The sequence below is a fragment of the Balaenoptera borealis genome (assembly GCF_965194805.1).
Source record: "Balaenoptera borealis genome assembly, chromosome: 6".
NCBI classification, from domain to species: Eukaryota; Metazoa; Chordata; class Mammalia; order Artiodactyla; family Balaenopteridae; genus Balaenoptera; species Balaenoptera borealis.
In genome coordinates this window covers 75107647-75130902 of record NC_138863.1, presented here as the reverse complement: position 1 = coordinate 75130902, position 23256 = coordinate 75107647, and the positions used below count along the sequence as shown (strand labels likewise).

Genomic DNA, 23256 nt, shown 5'->3' with positions numbered 1-23256 from the left:
AGGGCGGCTACTTACACACCGGGGAACGGGCCGGGGGAGGGAACTTGGCGACGAGTTTAGCGAATGGGTCGCCGTGTTACTTACTCCCAGACTGATTTAAACAACTTGATGCTTGCTCCGCTGCTTTCCCACACCCATTCTAATACAGGTCGGGTGTGTTTATGGCAGTATACCCTCACTTCAAAACAAAACACAACACTTCCCTCTTAAAAGTTCTGATCTAGCGTATTTTAAAGTATATGCCTGTGTTTGCATCTCATAGGTTTCTGCCTACATCCTACTCTGTATCCGGATTATATCCTTCCTTTCCTAAATTCCACCGGCATCATTTATAGGTTTTTGTCGGGCCAGGCCTACGTTACTGTTTTCGTTTGGGGAGTTGTATAAAGGGTGCCCAGTAGAAGCAGCTTGGGCATGGGTTCCAGGACTCATGCTTTCAGTCCCAGAGCCTTTTTGCATGTCTTTTTGGCCTTGAACATACCATAGGCCTTGAACATAGAACATTTGAATTTTCCAAAGTCTATAGTCTTTCAACGTCTTAGACTGTCATCAAGGCTGCCATTTAAAAGGGGCTTTCTCTATAGGTAAATTCTTTCTGGGGACTTTCTGTCTTGCTTGCATATTTAGGCCATTCTGTCCCACACCCGGACACTCCTCCTCCCTATTAAGGTGCCCATGTACAACTGGAGGCAGTCTGTCTTCCTGGAAGCATCAATTAATGGACTAGTAAGACAGTAGTTCCTCTTGAGCAGAAGATCTCAGATATATGAACTCCAGGTTTTCTGGGATGCTGATATATATAGTTTGCAGAAGCAAGCGAAGTTTTGAAGTGACCAGGCATGGATAGAGTGAGTTAAAAGGGCTGAGGAAGTGGCTCTTGGTTCACAATCAAGACAAATTAGTGTAGTGAAGGGTTCACTGGACCGGTTTTCAGGTTTTAATTCTATTTTCATTGTATCTCTCTGTGCCACCTTGCAGAAATCTCAGTCTGTCTCTGCTTCAGTTTCCTCATCTTCAAAATGAAGGACCAGTGGTTTCTAAGCCCCTCTCAACACTAGCATTCTAGGACTTAAAAGGATATAACTGTGTTCAGGTATAAAGTTACTAATGTGAGTACCCAGTGTCTCATGGGAAAAGGATAACCAAATGTAGAATAATTAATTCAGTCTTCTTGCAGTTTCTTATTTTGAACATTTTTTCAGAAAGAAAATATATTGGGGCCACTTCAGAAAAAGAATGAATTCACCTGCACGATTAAAACTATAATAAGAGGGAAAAATAGTTGAGACTTTTTGCTCCATTCACATGACAGCAAACACAATTACAGTCTGATGATGTCTTAGGCCCTTTCCAACATCATATTCACCATGTGAGTGAATAAATTATGAGTAGCAAAATGTACTAGGACCACTTTCTCCAATTTTGCCCCCAAACCTGGCTTGTATGGTCTTTAGGAGGAAGTTTTCAATTGAAAGACACTAAATTGTTTATCAATGAGCAGTATTTATGAGACAAGCAAAAGTCATCTGATTGACCCTCACCAGAGAGTCAGAATCTGCCTTATTCTCCTGTCTCCAGGTTGGTGAAGGGAGAAAACATAAAAGCGGCAGAAACAAGTTTAGAGCCAAAGCATTTGCTTCACATAGACACCACCAAAGTGTGATCACAACTAAAAGTTAACCAGTATTTTCCCGGTTCCAAAAGCACATCTGTCTCCCTTTCCCATAAAATATTCTGTATCTCTGATTTAATTTAATTTTGTCTTAAAGTTCTTTCTTCTGTAGTTTATAAAGAGGTATTTTTCTTTCACTGCTACTTTCCTGAAACTTCCAACTTCTCACATTTTTTTTTTAACATCTTTATTGGAGTATAATTGCTTTACAATGGTGTGTTAGTTTCTGATGTATAACAAAGTGAATTAGCTATATGTATACGTATATCACCATATCTCCTCCCTCTTGCGTCTCCCTCCCACCCTCCCTATCCCACCCCTCTAGGTGGTCACAAAGCACTGAGCTGATCCCCCTGTGCTATGTGGCTGCTTCCCACTAGCTATCTATTTTACATTTGGCAGTGTATATATGTCCATGCCACAGGACAGGAATAAAGTCACATAGTTTTAAATTGAAACTCTTTCACTTATTTCTTACCTTTTTTTCATGTGACCAGTTCCATACTCCATTATCCTTACCCTTAAAAGTTTAACAGAATGAGAATTAGAGTATCCAGGCTAAAATTGAAACCTGACCAATTTTAGAGGGGTGAATGAAGGCTTAGTTCTAGGACCAGTAGAAGTACAGTGAAACAACCAGTTTTCTCAAAGCAAAAGCAAAAAAAAAAAAAAAAATCCAGAACAATCATGCTGAAATTTGTGAAAATAGGAGACTGAAAATATGGAAATCTTTTATTTGGATCTCCTTGACACCATAAAACTTGTTACAATTTTTTAAACAGTGAGTGTTTTAGAATGTGGATATTTCTTAATATTTCCAAAGTTTCTGTCTACCTGAAGTTAAATCCTTTGAAAAGACTCCTCTACGGTAACAGTATTGAAGAATTTATTAAAGAAACTATTGTGCACTCTTGCCTTATTACTCATTTAATCCTGATCTATGTTTAGAGAGTTGTGCCAGCCAGGTCGAGGCCTCAAATGAGCACAAACATTTACCCTTTCCTATGCGGTATGGTTTTGGTGATAGAAAATTCATTTGGAAAACATCATTGAAGTTATAGTATTAGCAAATTCAGTAACCTTTAAATAGATAAACAGAAAGCTACTGATAAAGTGATAATGGATTCTCAGTATTTCAAATGAAAAGAAAGGGGCAACAAAAGTTTTAGAGATAGGAGCTTTCTGCATTTAAAAAGCCAAGAAATTAAGGCAGGCAGTGTTCTTAAAAAGAAGGTTGACTAAATTCAGCAAAATTAACAGGGCTTCCAACATCAGTTCAAAATATGAACATACATACATAACTGGCCCTCTATTTTTTTCCCTGATTTTAATGGTTTATCCCCAAGCTGTACAGCCTTTGGTAACTCCTTGATGAGATCCATTATAAACAGCTTTGTTCTTCCTGTATAAATTATAACGTCAAACCAGGATTTGTTAACAGTGAATTTAAAAAAATTCTTTGTGAGGGTTCAGGATCCCAGGCCTATTTGCTCTCTGATCCATTCCTGACTCTTCTCTCCCCCTTTCTGGTCTATATCACAGGGGAGCTGATCCTGCAAACAGCGTTGCCCTGCCTTCCCTTAGGAGCTGGCTGCCAGCTGGGTGTGACCAGTGGGAAGCAAGAGCAGGAAAGGAGAGAGCTGGAGGATGGGAAAAGTCAGGATGTTCCTCACTCAGCCTCCCTGCTCTAACTCCTGCCAAATGCCCTGTGACTTGACCCTGGGCTCCAGTAACGTTGCCTTTTCCCTTTATTCCTCCCGCTTAAGAATCGTAGTGGCTTTATCCTATTCAGAATCACTGTTCTCTTTTGGGGTTCTCTTCTCCCTTCTGTCACCTGCTTTTACAAATTCCTCGAATTAAATTCCCCCTCTGTTGACTACTTAGAGCAGTTTCTATTTTTCTGTTTGGAGCCTGACTCTATACATCCTACTGAAAGGCATTATTGGATGATATACATGGAAAACTCCATTATTCCTTTATTTTCTCTTGCTAGAAATTCTTTACTTTTAAATGTGCTATTTAGAAGTGCTAATAAAGGGTTCAGTCCTCAAAAAAGCAGAAAGAAACCCAACACATTTTTTAAAACTCAATTTTCCATGGTCATAATATTCAAAACTATAAACACAAAATATTATAAGCTTTACTGTTCATTAGTCAGAACAGGGCTATATTTAGCTGTGACTGATATATAAATTCCATCCTAAAAAGAAGAGTGGCATATAATACTTGTCAAGACAATTACGTCACACATCCTGTATAAGGGGTACTCATTCACCAGCTTATTTACCAGTGGTCTCTCTGTTTTCTCATATCAGAGAGAGAGAGAGAGAGAGAGAGAGAAAGGGAAAATAGAGAAGAAAAGAAAAAAAACCTGGAACTTTCTGTATTACCAATTTGAAATGCCATGTTTGTGAGTCCTTGGGATAATATTTTGAAATCTAAATTATGTCTGCACTTTTTTTTTCTCCCTGTATTTTCTGCTATTGCTTCTCTCCTCCCTTCCCACCTCTGTAAGCAGGTCTCCTGCTAGGTATTCATTGTCCCAAGAAAAGGCAAACAAAAGTAATCTATGTGTATTTCTGGCTTTGTTTTATAGAATCCTGAATTCTCAGGGAAAAGGGTTTCAGGACACAGACTAAGTATCTTGAAGGAGCTTCAGAGGGAAAAGGGTTTTCCTGAATCTCGGAAGAGGATACCCACAGGCACCTAGAAGGGGAGAGAGAAACAGTGTATGTTCAATGATTCCTGAGGAAGAAGCAAGGAGCTGGGAGCTGATACTGGAGGAGTTGCTGAAGTACAGAATCCAGGGTAGACTTAGCAAAGGAGTCCCCTGAGGTCATGGTTCTAGCATGCAGGTGTGTCATGGCAGATTAATCATCACACAAATACTACCTGGACCTCATTCATCTGTACCAGCGATTACATTAGTTCTTCCTCCCATTGACCAGTCAGCACCCCAAGTAGCCACAGTGACTGGTCAGGACATGTGTGGGAGCCACCAGAAACAATTTCTCCCTTTTTTTGTTCTCTGTGCTTGAGCATGGAAAGATGTAAACTGCCACCACAGGCAAGAGTCTGCGAGAGAATGCAGCTAACACAGAGAAATTGGATCCAAGAGATGGAGGGGAATTGGGTGTTGAAGACATTTGAGCCTGGATCAAGCTGTTTCTGGAGGGAGACCTATCAGACTCTCAAGTTATGTGAGTAAATCAGTTCTCTTTTAGCTAAAGTCAATTGGGATTGAATCTTCTGTCATTTGCATTGGAAAGACTCCTAATTGATACACTTATCCCTAATACCTACCTGTTCAAGGCCTTAGTGCTGGGATATAGTAAGTACAGAACTTACCTGAAGACTAATACTGATGCATACACTTAGGATATAATTTATTATGCTACTGCTACTGGGCAGGGGGAGAGAGCATTTCATATTATCACATAGGAAGTGGCATGTCAAAATCAAATGGGAATGCCCATTTTGGGTTAAACCTTCAGGGAGGGTGAGACTCTTCTTGCCACAGAGACATTAAACCCTCTACCACCGCAACAGAGAGTTTAGTGGTAAAAGCTGGAGACATGAAACACAGCAGCCTTTTTGGTCCCTGTACATCTCTCACCTCTTTATTTCTTGATTCACTCAGCCTCAGTTTCCACTCCTAGTCAACCAACAGGATTAGTTAGACTAATCCCAAATTACCTGTGTTGCTTCATGTATTAGTACCTTTGCACTAGCTCTTTCCTCAGGCTGGAATGAACTTCCCATACTGTCTACCTTTCAATCCCCAGTTAAGGGGCTTTAGCTTCTGTGAAATTTTGCCTGACACCAACACTACCCTGCTTATTATACCTCCCACCCACATACTCTAAAATTGATCACTTACTTGTCACACTCTGTACATCCTTCTGTTGTGACCCATATGCAATTTTTTGTTTATTTCTCTGTCTCCCCTATTAAACCAAGCTCCATGAGGGCAAGAATTCTCTCTAATTTGTCTTGGAATTTTTAGGACCTGGCCATTAGGCTATCTACAGTTATTTGTGAATAGTGGAAATTATTGAATACATGAAATAAATGAATGTGGAAGCAGAAGGAGTCATACATTTTTATAGCTGGAATCTTAGAGTCCACCTAATCCTTGTGAATTAAAATATTTACCACAGTAACAGGAATAGCAAAGTTATAAATTCTAAGAGAGTGAAAGGTTAAATTTTATCAGAACGCATCATATGATAGCATTCTTTATTTTATTCTTGCACAGATTATAACCTTATATTACAAAGTTTAAGAATTCTCATTTTTTCAATTTGACTACCTTAAATTTCTCTTTTTCAAATTTAAGACCTTCTTTTCCTTTAAGTATTTTATTTCCTGTGCAAGTCTGTTTGCTCCCCAGAACTATGCAATATTTGTGATCACAGAATATTTTATTATAGCCAAGAACCAAAACATGAGTTCAAGTAGCAAATGAAATCAGAGGCTTGAAAGAGCCAAGCTAATTATAATTGGAAAAAGACCCTCCACCAACTTTATACACACACACACACACACACACACACGACATTTATATCTATACTCTTTAATAATTCCATGATTTCAACATCTTTGTGTAGGAAGGGAGTTGCTGTCACTTGAAAAGGTTATGTAATGCATCCTGTTTCTTACAGACCTATAGGAATCTGGGCAAGGTTAGAAGCAGGAGGATGAACAAAGTGAGAATCAACATAACTCTGAATAAAAATGTAGCCAGTTGTCTCCATTTAGGGTAGACTCAGTGCAGATCATGTTTTTAGGAAAATGTTTCTCTTCCTTAATGTGAACTGTCTTTGATAATTATTATTTGCCTTTGGGAGATATGCATAGATATGTAGAATCCAGTGGATGAGCAAGAAGAATGAGGTGGCAAATCTCCACTGCTACCAATAGGTACAGATTGAAATGCAAATTCCACAGGAGCTGTGGTGTTAGAGACCCTCTGTAGTATTATTTCACACTGCCTAATTCAGGCTTTGGGAAGGGTGTTGCTACAAATAATATCCTGTGGTTGCACTGGTTGGGAAAGGGGCTGGGCCCTCCATGAGATTAAACGCCATGAGTAGGGCGTAAGGTGGTATATGTACTGTAGAGATATGAAGAGAGGTATTTTCTAAGGGGAGAGTCAATAACAGTGGACCTTGAGACGGGGGACTTGAGACAAGGAAGAAAGGCTAGGAGTTCGGGATATGCTCTTAAGGGGATCTCTGTGTAAGTAGTAAGGTTTTTTGTTGCTCTTTTCCTTTGACCGGTTGGGAAGTTTTATTTAGTGAACAGTTTGTAATCTGTCTTCTATGTTGTGATTTCCTTCATTTGTTTCTAACCTTCAGTCGTTATTAACACCTGCACAGACTTGAGTGGTGGGTGTATGGGACAATCAAGGAAAAGAAGAACAGCATCGGGAAGTATAACCTTCTGCACATGGCACCTCCCTGAGACCAGGGTTGTGGTCCCTGCTTCTGACAAGCAGCAGGGAAGTGAGTGGTGGCCTCTGAAGGCTCGTGGAGGAGAGCAAGGCCCTGAAAGAGCTTTGGCTGAGCAGATAGCTCAGGAGAGCGGGGCAAAAACTTTCTTTGCCAGAGGTGTCAGAGCTTCCTGCCCATTTTAACTCTAAACACTGTGTCCCCCCACTCCCTTCCCCTCAAAATCTATTTCCTCGCTCTTCTTTCACCTTTCGTCACTTTTTACTTGGATTTTGGCAACAGCTGACTATGTCGTCTCCTGTCACCAGTTGATTCCTTGCCCTGGCCTGGTCCTACTCCACACAACTGCCATGGTTGTGTTTCTAAAGAGTGCTGGCCCTTGACCTTCCCCAGTGCTTGGCCAGAACCTCCTGTAAAAACCTTCTTTCTGCTTGTTTACTGTCCTTGGGTTTTCTATTGGAAGTTGCACCTTTCATTTGAAGACGTAGGTATTCAAAGCTAGTAGAGGTGCCACTAAAGTCATTAAGAGGTGCCATTAAAGTCATTTGTCATGCTAAGAGGATTCCATTTAAAGATTTACCCACTTAAAGATTACTCAAGTTTTCAGTATTGAGACAGATGGCAACACAGTAGAAGCAGTGATGTCCTGGAAAATCTGTCAGTTTTGTTTGGGAAATTAAATGTTCATATAGTCAAAGGCTTGTGGGATATGCTTTTTTAATAATTCCATAATCTCATCAAATATTTCTGATCCTAGATGAATCCAGAGAGAGTAATATGGGATATGATAGAGAGCATGGTGGGGTCTCTAAACCACTGGATACAAATGGACCAATTCTTGGGCAAGGATCTTTACCACTGCACCTTGTCTTTATCACATTACATCGGGGGCATTTTTACACACAAAGCTCACTTAATTTCCTGAAAGTTAGTTATTCTTAGCATTTTAAAAAGTCTTCTATAAAGTTAAGTTCATACCCACATTTCTAATATGCGTGATGGTTTATAAATATGTAGAAGAGAAAGGAGGAAACAGAAAATATGCTCCTCTATCCCAGTAAGTCATGCTATTGAAAAGGGACCCAGACATAGCTTTGAAATCCAGTCTGGAGCTCCGATTATCCCTCTCTTTTCATATCTTTGGTCTATCTTGATTGAATGGATAGCATGAAGCTGATATATAGAGTCTTGTCCTCATCTGTATCATAGAGAAGTACATCACTGATGTCTTCATAAGTGACACTAGTATAAGATTTCTCCTATATCAACAATGTTGTTATAATACATTCAACTTTGGTATTTCGTTTATATGCCTTAAATCCAAAAGCTCTTCACCCACTGCTGCCCACATATGCTGACAACTGTTCTGATCCCAGCAGGAGTAACAGATTTTATTTCTTAAGCATTGCAGAGCTACAACCAGAGTGTTATCATTAGATGGAAGATCTCATACTGGCTTTGCAAGAGAGAAAAAAGAAAGAATCGAGATGAAAATAACCTAGGCTATTTGAAAATGCCCCACATTTTCAAAATTGTAATTCAATTTGGTTTTCGAAGGTAACATATTAAAATGGCTCAAAGTTCAAAAGGTACAAAATTATGTACAGAGAATAATTTCTGTCATATCCCTGTTCCCCTGCCATGCAGTTCAGGCTAAACTAATATTATAAAATGTTTGTATTTTCTCCCAGAGATAGTCTACATGTATACAAGCAAATGTGAGCTCACACACATTTTTAAGTATGTATCTTGTCTATTTTTCCTTAACCACTTATTTCGGAGATAGTTTTGTATCAGTACATAAAGGGCTTTTAAATTATGTTTTCTGGTTGCATACTGTTCCCTTGCAGGGATATACATAGTTTATTTCATCAGTACCAAGTGAATGAATATTTAAGTTGTTTCCAAAGTTTTGCTAACACAAAGATATCCCTGCACCTACATCATTTGGTTTAAGGATAGATATTTCTTTAGTATAAACTCCTAGAAATTGAATTTCTTGCTTGAAACTATACTTTTTTAAAGAATGTAATTTATTCATTTTTGAATTGTGATAAAAATTCAAAAGGAACAAAAGGATAAATCTTGAAAAGTAAGCTTTCTTTATCCCCCTTTGCCCAGCCCCCCACTTTTTTTCCCCAGAAGCAAATATGTCATCAACTTCTTGTATATCCCTTCAGAGATTTTACATACACACCAAGCACACACACATACAGACGCCTATGCAGGAGAATGTCCATATGAGAGAATTTAATGTATTTAGGCAGATTTGTATTTTCTTCTGCATTGTAGTCTGCAGGGATCAGAAGGGTCTTGCAAATACGGCTGACAGCATTCAGTGTAACAATTTAAGTCAGGAATATACTCTTTTATTGCCTCATATACCATTATGATTTAAAGTAATTCTACCACTTTTCTCTATGCACAGCTGTTCTGTGTGGAGGGAAGGAAGGCTATGGATAAAGAGCCTTGCCCTGTCCTCACCAAAAATTGTCTAAGGAGGTCCAGTATGGAGTTTGGCCTGTATGCACGGTGAACCACAGTTAGCCTGTAATCCTGTCCTCTTTATCTAGGGCTTCTCTTCCCCTTTCTCTTGTGTTGGAGCCCCTGTACCCTCTGGCACATGTAATCCTCTTTTTCTTAGTGTTCCCCCCAACTCCTCCTCCCCGCCAACACACATTCTCTTTCTCTCAGAATATATCTTCCAATAGCTCCAGAACAAAAGTGTCTAGGAGGTAAATTTTTAAAGATCCTACATTTCTGAAAATCTCTTTAATTCTTTAATCTAATTAACAGTTTGGCTGATAATACAGTTTTAGGTGGGAAAAACTTTTTTTCAGACAGTTAAAGGCATTGCTCCGGTCTTACTGTTAAGAAATACGGTGCCATTGTGATTTCTGACCCAATTTTTTTCTCTCTGGAAACTTTGGTGATCTTCTCTTTGTCCTCACTGTTCTAAAATTTTCCAATGATATGCCCTGATGTGATTTTATTTTCATCTGTTATATTGAGCACTGAATAGGCCTTTCATTTTGGAAATTAATGTCTTACAGTTATGGAGAATTTTCTTGAATTATTTCACTAATGATTTCCTCTTGTATGCTTTCTTTTATCTCCATTTCTGAAGATATATTCATTATATATTATATATTAGACCTCCTGGACTGGTCCATCAATTTCCTATCGCCTTTCTACTTGTTTTTATTTCGTTTCTGCTATATTTTTTGAGAAAATTCCTCACCTTTATTTTCCAACTGACATTCTTATATATTTTATTTTTCTATTTATTTTTATGGTGGCAAAATATATATAACATAAATTTACTGTTTTAACCAATTTTAGGTGTACAGTGCGGTGGCATTAAGTACGTTTACATTGTTGTGCAGCCATCGCCACCATCCACCTCCAGAACTTTTTCATCTTCCTAAACTAAAAATATGTATCCATTTAATAACAACTCCTATTCCTTCCTTCCCCAGGCCCCCAGCACCTCCATATTAGAGGTTTTCTCAGATGTCTTATAATCCTTGATTTTCTGCTTTTGACTAAGAATGAAAAACTAAAAGCTGATTGGGAGCTCTGAATGCATACATGCACATGGAACTCACTGATCTTGAGCTTTACTGCAAGGTGATCTGGGAAGCCTGTTTGTTGGGCATCCTCGTTAGCAATACTTTTAGGTCTTTCTAGGTGGCATGGCCAGGTACTAGAGAAAAGTCCACCTGTCTCCTTCGTGGAGGGTCAAGATTTGGCTGCCAGCGTCCTGGGAGCTGAGTGGGGAAGGTGCTTGAGGTGGTGTTTTCAATAGAATATTCAAGTCTTCAACTGTGCCTGGCCTTTATTAGTCCAGAATAACCACAGGGCCTTATTCCAAGGTAAGGAGAGTTAGTCTCCCACTGGCATTGGGCTGGGAAGGAGATCAAAGAGGATGATTGCTTCTCGGTCAGCTTTCACCGAATACTCCTGTAGCACCGACCTTCCCTCCTTCACTTTCAGTTTTGGAAGTACCTGGGCTATTATTTCCTGAACCTTTGGAAAATTCTGTTGTATTAATGGAGATGTTTCTCAGCTTTCCCCATTACTAGCTTAGTTTCCCCTCTCTGAGGTCTGCTAAGTCTCTCAGGTTTCATTCACTTATTTTCCAGTTTTCAAAAGTATGTTGCTATTATCTCCTATCTTCCTCTGTCTTTTTTTTTTTTTGTGGGTGTGTGTCTTAAAAAACATGTCCTTAAGATTTCTTTCACAGGATTTCCTGAAGTAGCGGCAGTTAACGTGTGTGTGTTCAGTCCTTACTTCAACCCCACGCTGGCACAGCATATTTAATGCTTGCCTGGAGGATCTCCTTGATTCAACAACTTCCAATAAATTTAGGGATCTAGAATTTAGTTTTATGCCATAACTTAATATTGCCTTATTGAAAATTCTCTCATTTCCTCATTTTAAGGAAATATTTAGAAATTGGTTTATTTCTCCACCACGAAGGTACTAAAGTTGGGCCTAAATCATATGAAATGCCTATTCTGAAAAGGCAGTTGACATGTCAGCAAATAAATCTATTTTTTTTAAAGGTGTAATCTTCCTATAGACACTCTATTAGGAGGAATAATCATTGAGAAAATTATATTTACTCAGTGGATTTTAAATTATAAATGATTTGTGTAATTTGGTCCCCATTTATCAAAAAAATGGGTTCCTCTAGGTTTTTTTTTTTTAAGTTTCACATGTTTTCTTTGAGGTCATTGCAGTTGGTCAAATTAGTGTTGCGATAATCAAAGTGAATTTTCAAGGGAAAAAATAAAAATAGAACCTGTTTATTACCCAGATATATCTGTTCCCTCTGCTGCATTTTAGTCATAGCTATTTAATTTCCTGAAACAAAAAACAAACAGATTTTTCACTAATGTCAGTACTGCAGAGCTAGCATAGGACAGAAGAGCCAGCTGTACTCGATTTCGTCTTATGCATCATCAACAAAATTGGCAGCTAAGTTCTGATTTCAGAGCCTTTATGGTTAATGATGATGTACAAGCTGTGCTTGATTTTCAGATACAAGACTAGTCTTTGCTGACAGAAAAATCTATTTTTGATTTGTAAATTGAGCAAATCTGATGCAAAATTATTGATGTAGGATAAACACAGATCATGAAGATAGCGTTTTTAGACTCACATTTCTAACCCTAAAACCACTTCAGTTTATTATTATTGTCATCATCATCATCCTTATAATTATTAGCATTACAATGATGGTAACTAGGTATTTAACTAAAATTGCAGTTAAGTTTTGCGAATGAGTCATATATCGACGAGTATACTAACTTAAGAATGTAACTGCAACGAGAAGGAGCAGCAGAACTAATTAGCAATCAATTCTCTTAGCATCCCTGTTCTGGGTATAAGGCTAATTCAGAATCATGTTGCAAGAGATCATGGGTAAAATCTGACATTATGTAAAGAATGGTGGAGCAAATGGGTGTGAAAGGGGGAAAAAATGCTTCTTTGATTATAAGCTCTTTGACAGTAGCGATTATAACTCAGTCATTGCTTAGAGCAGCTACTATAGTTTTTGAATTCATACAAATCAATTTTATCATACTTGCTAATGGCATACCGTTGACTTTTTAAATAGAAGCAGCAATATTGGCCTTGTGCAAATTATGGAGCTATAAAATCTTGTCTTCGATGTTGTCTCATCTTTTCCCTTGTTAGGAGTCCTACCATACATACCCGGTTCTTTCATGCTGCCTATTTCCTGGAGGGAGTGCTCCCTACCCCTGCTTGGGGTTGCTCCTCCCTTACTCCATACCTATCACTCGTTAACCTTATCAAAACTTACCTGCCCTTGTCCCATTCCTTTATGATTTTGCAAGGACACACGTGTTAAGAGCTTAAAAATGTTTATTTTTTTAATATGTTATTCTTCTAATAGTACAGATTTGCATTTTTAAGAGGAACTCTTGAAGACCTATTGCCAGCAGTAGAAATGTCATATCTTTCTGTCTGTCAAAAGTGGCAAAAATCCATATCCAACAATAACAGGCTTTTACTTATTGATTCTACCCAGCTTAAAATGTGTGTTTCGGAAGCAAAATGAGATACAGATTAAGATCAAGGGCTTTGCAGTCAAATGGATCTAGTTTTGAAACTCAGCTCTGACACTCACTAGCTGGTGGTCACAATTTACTTATCTTTAAGATGGGATACCATTACCCACCCTATAAGGTTGTAGTGAGAAGTAAATAAATGAATGCATGTAAAATTATTGCTATAATGCTGAGAAATAGTAAAGGTTCAGTAATTGGGAACTGCTATTATTATTTACATAATTTATATCAATATATATTCAAATATTCTTTCTACCTTGTTGATTTTTCTTGGTCTCAAATATAGGTTCTATATAAATATGCCTAAGTAAACCAAGAATATGTAAGACTTTGTTTCCCTAAGACTCTGCATATAATAATTGCTAAATGAATATCAAATTTTATTTAATCCACCATGAAATGCCTTTGATTACAATATATATTTCCTATAAGGAAGAGATGGCTTAAATAAAGGAAAAAGGTTTTCACACTAATGTACTTTAATTGAATCAAACCATTTTTTGTGGTTTTCTTCAGTAAGATCAAATGAAGTATGCTCTTAAAAGACAGTCCCATTTCTTTTGTCATTAGTAAAACAGAAACCTTACAAGTTTTAAGCAATAAACCAGTATCCCAGGGCCCAATTTACTGTTAAGAAGCACATTAGATACCTTTAGATTACTAGCAAAGAACAATAAATTACACTCTGGGGTCCTAAAGAGTTAATATCTCCCTATAAAGTGCTACTTGTTTTATTATCAGGGAATAATTTAAACATTTCGAGAATCTGTTTTAATAATATCAACAAAAAAAACAGCAGCATCAATAATGTTTGGTCCAATTCTGTAGGGCATAATTAGTGGGCTGGAGTTTTAAAAATATCTTTTAGAAATGGGGGTTGTGGGATTTCCCTGGTGGTACAGTGGTTAAGAATCTGCCTGCCAATGCAGGGGACATGGGTACAAGCCCTGGTCCGGGAAGATCCCACATGCCGCGGAGCAGCTAAGCCCGTGTGCCACAACTACCGAGCCTGCGCTGTAGAGCCTGCGAGCCACAACTACTGAAGCCCGCGTGCTACAGCTACTGAAGCCCGTGCCCCTAGAGCCCATGCTCTGCAACAAGAGAAGCCACCGCAATGAGAAGCCCGCGCACTGCAACGAAGAGTAGCCCCGCTTGCCGCAACTAGAGAAAGCCTGCGTGCAGCAACGAAGACCCAATGCAGCCAAAAATAAAATTAATTAATTAATTAATTAATTAAAAAATAAAAAAAGAAATGGGGGTTGTTCAAGAGTTATTAAAAATGAACATCCAAGAGACCATCTCTAGGTAGAGAGTTTACTTAGTATTTGCAGTGAACTTCAATCCAGGAATTTTTTTTTTTTTGAAGTATAGCTGATTTACAATATTGTATTAGGTTCAGGTATACAGCAAAGTGAGTCAGTATACATACATATATATATATTTTTTTCAGATTCTTTTCCATTAGAGGTTATTACAAGATACTGAATATAGTTCCCTGTGCTATATAGTAAATCCTTGTTGATTATATATTTTATATATAGTAGTGTTTATTTGTTAATCCTATACTCCTAATTTATCCCTCCCCCCCTTTCCCCTTTGGTTACCATAAGTTTGTTTTCTGTTCTATGAGTCTGTTTCTGTTTTGTAAATAAACTCATTTGTACTATTTTTTAGATTCCACATATAAGTGATATAGTACAATATTAGTCTTTCACTGTCTTCACTTAGTATGATATTCCATGTTGCTGCAAATGACAATATTTCATTCTTTTTTATCAGGCCAGATATCTTTTAAAATTGTTTCTGTAGATTGAGTTCAAGGTACTGTCATAATGAGTGACTGGTGAGTGACTCTGAGTCTGATGCAAAACACCAGGCCCTCAAAAATACAATTTGATGTCTAACAAAATCTAAAAGCCTACTTGATTTTTGGAAGCTGCTTCATCATCTTTAAACATTGGAGAACCAGAACTGACTACTTAGTGATTGAGTTTGGGGATACAGACATGAGTGGAGTAAGAAAACCTTGCCCATTCCCATATTTACCAATGATTGTATCTTCTCTCTTTAGAAACTCAATGTGTTTCTACCTACATGAAACCTTGCTTTGCCCTTTCTCCTTGAACTGGAGTCAGCTCACTGGAGTCAACAGCACTGAACATCCTGGAGAAGAGGTAGTCTCAAGCTTTTAGCTCCAGATGAGACCCATTTACCATCCTGATTACACTGGGGCCACTCAAAAAGCAGATTCCCCACCCAGACTAATGCTTCTTGCCCATCCCAGCAGTTCCATGTCAAGGTCTTCTCTGATCCCCAGCTGACACACCTGGGAGCTGCAGATGCCAACAGATGCTTGGTAGCTTCACACCTCCCATCTTAAAGTGGCTATCCTCCTTCTCGAGGAAGGTGTCAAACACCTGTTTTGACCCACATTTCTGCCTCTTACCTCGAACATCATCAGGAGCTCAAGCTCACTTTAATTACCTGCTCTTTTTTTTAATCCATGGGCCAAATCTAGCCCACTGCCTGTTTTTGTGAATAGAGTTTTACTGGAACACAACCAAGCCCATTTCTTTACATATTGTCTATGGCTGTTTTCACACAAAAAAGACAGAGTTGAGTGGTCGTGACAGAGGCCATCTGGCCTGCAAAGCTTAAAATATTTACTAGATGGCTCCTTATAGAGAAAGTTTGCTGACCCCTAGCCTAGACCTTCATCCTCATCTGACTCTTTACATCCACTCACCTGACCTGCTCTTTCACTTCTGCCATCACGTCTACTCTGCCACCTGGAGCTAAGAGTCCAGCAGCACCAGACCTGTGTGCCTCCTCAGCTTCAGCTCTTTGATTTCTTACTCCAAGTAAAACCTGGATGCGCTCTGCTGAAATCACTTCTGATGCATTGTAGTCAGCATGGGCTGTTTTTCTTTTACATCCTACCTAACTACAGGTCTGATCCTGGAGTCAGTGTTCTCCTTGCCTCATCCTTCCAAACCCTCAGCTCTGTGAAGTTTGTGCCATCAGACTTTGTCACCTTCTCCCCCGCTTTGTTGAGTTCTAGAGAACTCAGTTGCCTTCATTATTTGATGAAGTTAGCACCTGGATCACTGTCTTTTTATTATTCTACCATTATTCTCCTAGGCTTCCTTCTCACTGACTTCAGCATCCACGTGGATAATACATCCAGTACCTTCAATTCTCAGTTTCTGGAACTCCCCACCTTACGACAGAATGATGTTATTCTTCACCCATCCTCAGTCACTTTCTCCTATGGTCATACTTTTGACCTTGTGATCATCAGTAAATCCATCATCTCCAAAGTTTCAAGTTCAAGCATGCCACTCTCTCCTAAACAGCTCATTAAACCAGGTACACGTACACAGCAACATTTTGACTTCATTAAGATGTTCCAAGCTGTTGGGTTTGTGACTGTATCACTATCAATCTGCCCTCCCCAGATCCTCTCTTCCTTCTGTACCCAGCTTAAATTATATAATACATTCATATAATACAATATCAAGCCACTCTTTGACAACACCCTTCACTCCTTTCTGCCACCCTGTCTCACCTGGCCGAGCTGCAACCCTGGTTTCACCCAATAGTCCCCATACACCTAAACAACTGAACATTGATGAAGACACAATAGCTATGTCAGCCAGTATCACTTTAAATGCTGGCTATAAATCTCAGACCGGTAGTTGTATTAGGATTTTCCAGGGAAAGAGACCAATGGTAGATAGATAGATAGGTAGTAGATAGATAGGGTGATAATAAGGAATTGACTCATATGATTACGGAGTCTGAGAAGTCCCAAGACCTGTAGTTGGCAGGCTAGAAACCATGGAGAGTGAATGGTGTAGTTCCAATCCATGTCCAGATGCCTGAGAACCAGGAAAGTCAATGATATAAGTTCCAGTCCAAGACTGAGTCCAGAGTCCAAAGGCAGAAGCCCAATGTCCCAGTTCCAAGACAGTAAGACAGAGAGAGTGAATTCTCCTTTCCTCAGCCCTTTTGTTCCATTCAGGCCTTCAGTGGATTGGATGACGCCCACTGCACTGAGGAGGACAGTCTGTTTTACTCAGTCTATGGATTCAAATGTTAGTCTCATCCAGAAACACCCTCACAGATGCACCCAGAATAATGTTTCACTAACTATCTGGGCACCAGTCAAATTGACACATAAAATTAACTATTGCGGTAGTCAAGTTCTATCATATTACTTTTACAGGACTTTTACATTCCCACTTTTCAAAATGATAATTTAATATCTTGTCTTTACTCCTTGAATCTCCTAACCCCTTTTACTCTCCATGCTCTCAGCATATAACATTGCTTCATAAATTATTGAGAAAATGGAAGTAATTCGATAAGAATTCCTTTACCTTTCCAACCTAAAACTGTTTACTCACCTTGCTCTGTGCCTGTCCTGTGCCTGCTTTGTTTTATGACAGAGCAATCATCTCTGCTGCCATAACTGCAACACCCCTCTAGTTGCACTCTGGATCCCATTCCCTCTCTCTGGAGACCCTCAGGGTCTCCATTTCTCAATTATCTCCTCATCCTCTCCTGAATCATCAGTCTTCACTCAATTACACCCATTGTCATAAACCACCTCTAGTAACTCCTTTCTCAAACACACACACACACACACACACACACACACACAAAACAACAACAACTACTACTTCTACTACAGCAACAGTAGCAACAATAGCAGGAAAAAGACCCTCACTTCACCTTACATCCTCTTCCAGTGGTCTCTTGGGCCTTCACTAAGATGTTTTCTAAGAGGAGTATTCCCTGTCCACATATTTAAAAGTAGTCACACAGGTACTCTTTATCTTATTCTATTTGAAGTCTCTACGTTGCATTTATCACTCCATTATGTGTATATATGTTGATGGTGTGTGTTTACTGTTTTTCTCTCCTCAGTATTACATAAGCTCTGTGAAAGCAGGTGTCTTCTCTGTCTTTTCACCTTCATATTATCAGCGCATGTGACAGGCATAGAGGATCCTCAATAATGATTTCTCAAATGATTGAATGAATGAACTATTTCCTTTTTTTTTTTCTGTCTATTGCTAGACGATAGGATTCTCAAGGGCAAGGACTTTGTCTTTGTGTCTTATATATGTCTTTGTAGTTGATTTCATAAACACTTGTTGAATGAGTGAATGAATCATTGATATAAATGAGCAATAACCTAAAGATAAAAGTTATTAACATGATGTTCTACTTTTAAAATTGGCATAGGCATTTTTACTTTAAAAAATCAGAATGATTTCTTTTAGATTTATACTAATTCCTTTTAAACTAGTGCTAATTTGTGTGACTTATCCATAGGCATCTAAATTAATTTTTCTAACTTTAACTAAGACTTATAAATAAATAAGTGTACATATATGTATGTAGATGGATGGCTATATATACACCTACCCACACATATATAAAACATATGTTAGTCCTGTTCTAAGAATCTGCCAAACTTTCTTGGTAAGACTTGCCAATTGCAATCATGTGACAGGATGACAGTTCTCTTCTCTGGGAGAAGTCCAGACTTACAATGTCTGGGACAGAAATAATATAGACCAAGAAACATATATAGCTGATGATGGATGATTTTTGGCTCCCATAATGTGAGGTTTGGTCTTCTTATTGTGAGACTTTGAAAATCATTAGAGCAGAATTTTTTTTTTTAATTTCTACTCAGCTAAAAATTTTCTTTCTCATATTTCTGTATGCAGGCATACTGCAAAGACAATTTGCCTGGTCAATTTGGATTTATACTAAACTCTACCACTTAATGATAGCTTGAGATCTTTTTGCCAGTGTAGCTGCCTTATTTTTATTGGTCTTGTAAGCATGTGCCCAAATATACCCTATTACAAATGCTTTCCTATCATCATTGATATAATACTCCTTAAGAGTGAAGGTCTTTTTACTCTCAGGCAGAACTGATTCTAAGGAGGTGACGGGGACACTTCAGTGATCGCATATGTGCACAGAGGAGGTAGCAGTTAGGAATGCTCTTAGCTGCAAGCAACAAAAAAATCAACTAGCAGTGGCGTCAACAAATTTTCGCTCAGTGGCTTAATGACATTAAGGCTGCTATCTCTGCAATGCCGCTGGCCTTCTCCTCAATGTCAAATGATGGCTGCAGCATAAAAGTGTTCTGGCACCCTTGTCTCAGCAAAAGCATGTTTCAAATGCAGGAAGCAGGAGGTGTGTGGGCAATATCCTTGAACATTGTCTTCTCATCAAGGAGAGAAAACTCTTCAACAGACTTCTCTTAACATCTTCTTGGCTCCAAATTGGTCCCATGACAGTCCTTGGACCAGCTGCTGAAGCCATATTTCCTGAGAACTAGAGACTGTTGCCTGATTTCTGAACAAATCTGGGGCTCCATTTGAAAGAATAAAAAGAGGATTGGCCTTTCGTTGGCAAGGAATGGTGTCTCCCACAGAAGCTACCAAGAACACTCATGAGACTTCACGGAGATCATGCTTATGTTGAATCTGGAATTCAAGTAGAAGTTGGCCAGGTGAATAAAGTTTGGAAAGGTTGAAAAGGCAGAGGGAGCTGCTTCTGCAAGTGTATGGAACAATCAGAGAACTGCAAATAGAGTTGGGCATTCTGTTTGTGAGGAAGAGTGAGAGAAGGGACTGCAGAGGTTGACGGGAGTCACATCACGCTATGAAGACAAGTGAAAGCAGGGAGTCAAGTTCTCACACCTTCAGGCATTCATTCTGAGGTTGTTAAATTTGCAAATAAATACCTGTCTGGGCTTTCCCCCCAACCCCCCACCCAACATGTGGCTGAGAAGATCTAGACAATACTGTCATTTCCCTGTTTTAAAGAAGAAAGGTAGAGCAGTCATTACGCATGATTACTTGCTCTCTCTCTTTCTCTCCTTAGCCAAATCTTGCTTGGGAATTTTTCAGGTGTTTGCTAAGCCAGACTGTACTCAGTGGGTTATGGGGCCTCAGAGGACTTGCCAGCTACACTTCCTCTACTAAAACCTTTGGAGAAAAGAAGCCGAGTGCTTAGAATGAAACCAGTCCTGCTACCGTGATCATTATTGATTAGACCAAGGGATCAGTACCTGAGCCAAAAGCTGCCCAGTAGGAATGCAACTTATTAGGTAATGACAGACAAACATAATCAGATCTTCTCACTTTGGGAAGGTTAACAGAGTGAGGGACAGATGCCAGAAATATCAGTAGCAGAGGCAAGGTGCAGAGGAGGGAGAAGGGAGAAAAAGGGCTAGAGAGAGAATAAGAGGAAGGGAAAGGGAACAATAGCTGAGCTCTAGAAATGAACACAATAAGTCTTTGATCTTGGAAACTGTGGGAAAAAGAACGTAGAAAGCATCAATTATTGAACAATTCTTTAGTGACCTGAATTGTATTATCATCAGACCATATGAATCATTAAATTTATTTTCAAAATGCAATATAATCCCATTCCTCCAAAGAATATGATATAGTCAGATAAAATTATTGATGCGGGTTGCAATCATAAATTATTTTGGATCAGGTTGAACTGCTGTTCACTTTCCAAGGTAAGTACCTGAGGTGTGAGGTCTCTGGGAATAGGCATGTCACTGTTTCCTTTCTGTGAGCTTGTGGTTGATGGCTCATAGAGAAGATTTCCTTTCTTCCCTGAGTAATTTTGAATAAGAAAACAATTATCAAAATGGAATGAGGTAATTTCTGAGGCAACAAGAGAAAGAGAAATGATGTTTAGTTATTAGAAACTGAGGGCCAGAGGAGACATGATTCATGGATCTGCCAGGCTGAGGTGTATAGCCTGAAGTGCAAATAGAAGCAGATTGGAGAACAGGAAAGAAACTTGTGGGGAAAGCAGGCAATAGGGACCTGTTCCAGTTGAAGAATACCTATGTCTCCCGGAAGAGTAGTTCTTCACCATGGCTACTCATCAGAATTGCCTGGAGTACTGTCGAAAAACTCCATTTCCAGACCTTAAGTCTTGCTGAATCAGAATATGACATTTTATGCAGCTGGCCCAGCACCCACCCATGACGGAGATTTCACCTGCTGAAGTGAAAATATTTGTGTCATGATAGCAACAGTCCTTTCTTGGGAAGGACTGTCTTTTGTTCTCAGACCATGGCTATCTTAATTTTTTACTGGAATGTTCTTCCCTTTATGAAATTGTTGTGATAAAACATGGTACTTTTAAACAATGTTCTTAGCAAAATCAAAGTTAGCAAAACTATTGTGGGTTTTGACCTTGGGTAATTTACCATCATTACTATCACTAGTTTCCTGACCTTAAAATGTAACAGAGTGGTTTTGTGCAGATTAAGTGAGATAACATGCATAATATGCCTGATACATATGAAACTGTCAAAATTTTCTCTTGCTATGCTGTTAGGTAAAATACTTTAGCTTGCAAAGTTTGATAACTCCTGCTTAGACAATAAAGGTGATTTATTGTTTCAGATAAGTGAAAAGTCTAGATCTTGTGGTGGGCGTAGGGTATTATTTAAACAGACTTGGCTCTAATTTTCTATGATTCTTTCTGTTTTACCCTCCTCTGTGTTTTGGTTTTGTCTCTGGGCTACCTCTTCAATGTGGCTGCACATAGTGAGAGATCCACATAGTGAGAAAGAATGCAGTTCCTGAAACCAGGATCCAAATTCCAGTCCTAAGGAGTTTGGACCACCCCTGAGCCAGTGACTATGACCAGAGAATGCCGTGCATTGACTGGCTCAGCCATGATTCATCTGTTCCTGAACCAGTGCCGGTGCTAAGGGAAATGGGATTACCCTAATCAATTTAACACGCCAGGACCAGTCCCCAAAGCTGGAGATGCTGTAAATCCCAACTAAACCAAAAGGCTGCCACCCAATGGGCTGGAGGAGAATTGAAGTTGGAGGAATTAGCACAGGCCCTTCCATAGCTTTATTCCTAAATATACTTGCTATTGGCTACCTGCATACAGCAGCCTCCTATACATACCCTTACTGCCTGCGTTAAAGTAGTTTGGGTTAAAATGAAAGAAGCTTCCAGCATTAAATGTTATTTATGTTATTTACTTAATACTTAAAAGTACTAAAATGTTGTTATTGAAGATTGAAAAATATAGAAAATTAGAAGGGAGAAAAGGCTCTTATGCCACCAGCGAAGATAACCATCATTAAAATTTAGCGTTATCATCATTGTCTTTCTCTTATGTGTGTATATTATGTTATATACCAAATTTTGTATGTCATTTTTTTTTTTTAATTTTATTTATTTATTTATTTATTTATGGCTGTGTTGCGTGCTCGTTTCTGTGCGAGGGCTTTCTCCAGTTGCAGCAAGCGCGGGCCACTCTTCATCGCGGTGCGCGGGCCTCTCACTGTCGCGGCCTCTCGTTGCGGAGCACAGGCTCCAGACGCGCAGGCTCAGCAATTGCGGCTCACGGGCCCAGTTGCTCCGCGGCATGTGGGATCCTCCCAGACCAGGGCTCGAACCCGTGTCCCCCGCACCGGCAGGCAGACTCCCAACCACTGCGCCACCAGGGAAGCCCTGTATGTCATTTTAAATTGAGTTTTAAACTAATATATCCCTTTCTTGATTATAAGAGAAGTATCTAGTCAAGTTTTTAAAATGGGAAAATACAGAAGTGTAAAGTAAAAAGGAAGGATGGATGGCAGAAAGTAAGACAAAAATAGAAATTTCATTGAAATACCATCTCTAACTTTTAGTATGCATCAAATATTTGTTTTATACAGTTGAGGTAAAGCTACTTATACTTGTGTTTTAAGCATAATTAACAAAGAAATGCTCATTTGTCTTAGATGACAGATAATATTTACCACTGGATGGTTTATTAGTCTTTCCCAATTAAAAAAAATGACTCGTAATCAATATGAGTTTTAAAGATGTGAAACTCATAACTCAAGCTTCCTAGCAATAAAAGTGACCACTGTTACTATACGTAGCTGTATTTTATGGAAGGGAGGGTAGGGGCTTACATGTAATAATTCTCTCAGTGTGGCTCACAAATTAGTACATAGTTT

General features: G+C 38.9%; 1 long non-coding RNA gene across 1 annotated transcript; it reads left to right on the top strand.

Annotated features, from left to right (window-relative positions):
- Positions 1-114: 114 nt before the first annotated feature.
- Positions 115-22470, top strand: LOC309630476. The gene is made up of 2 exons (XR_014245691.1): positions 115-4872; positions 14156-22470. It is a non-coding gene; the product is annotated as an uncharacterized lncRNA (long non-coding RNA).
- The last annotated feature ends 786 nt before the right edge of the window (positions 22471-23256 follow it).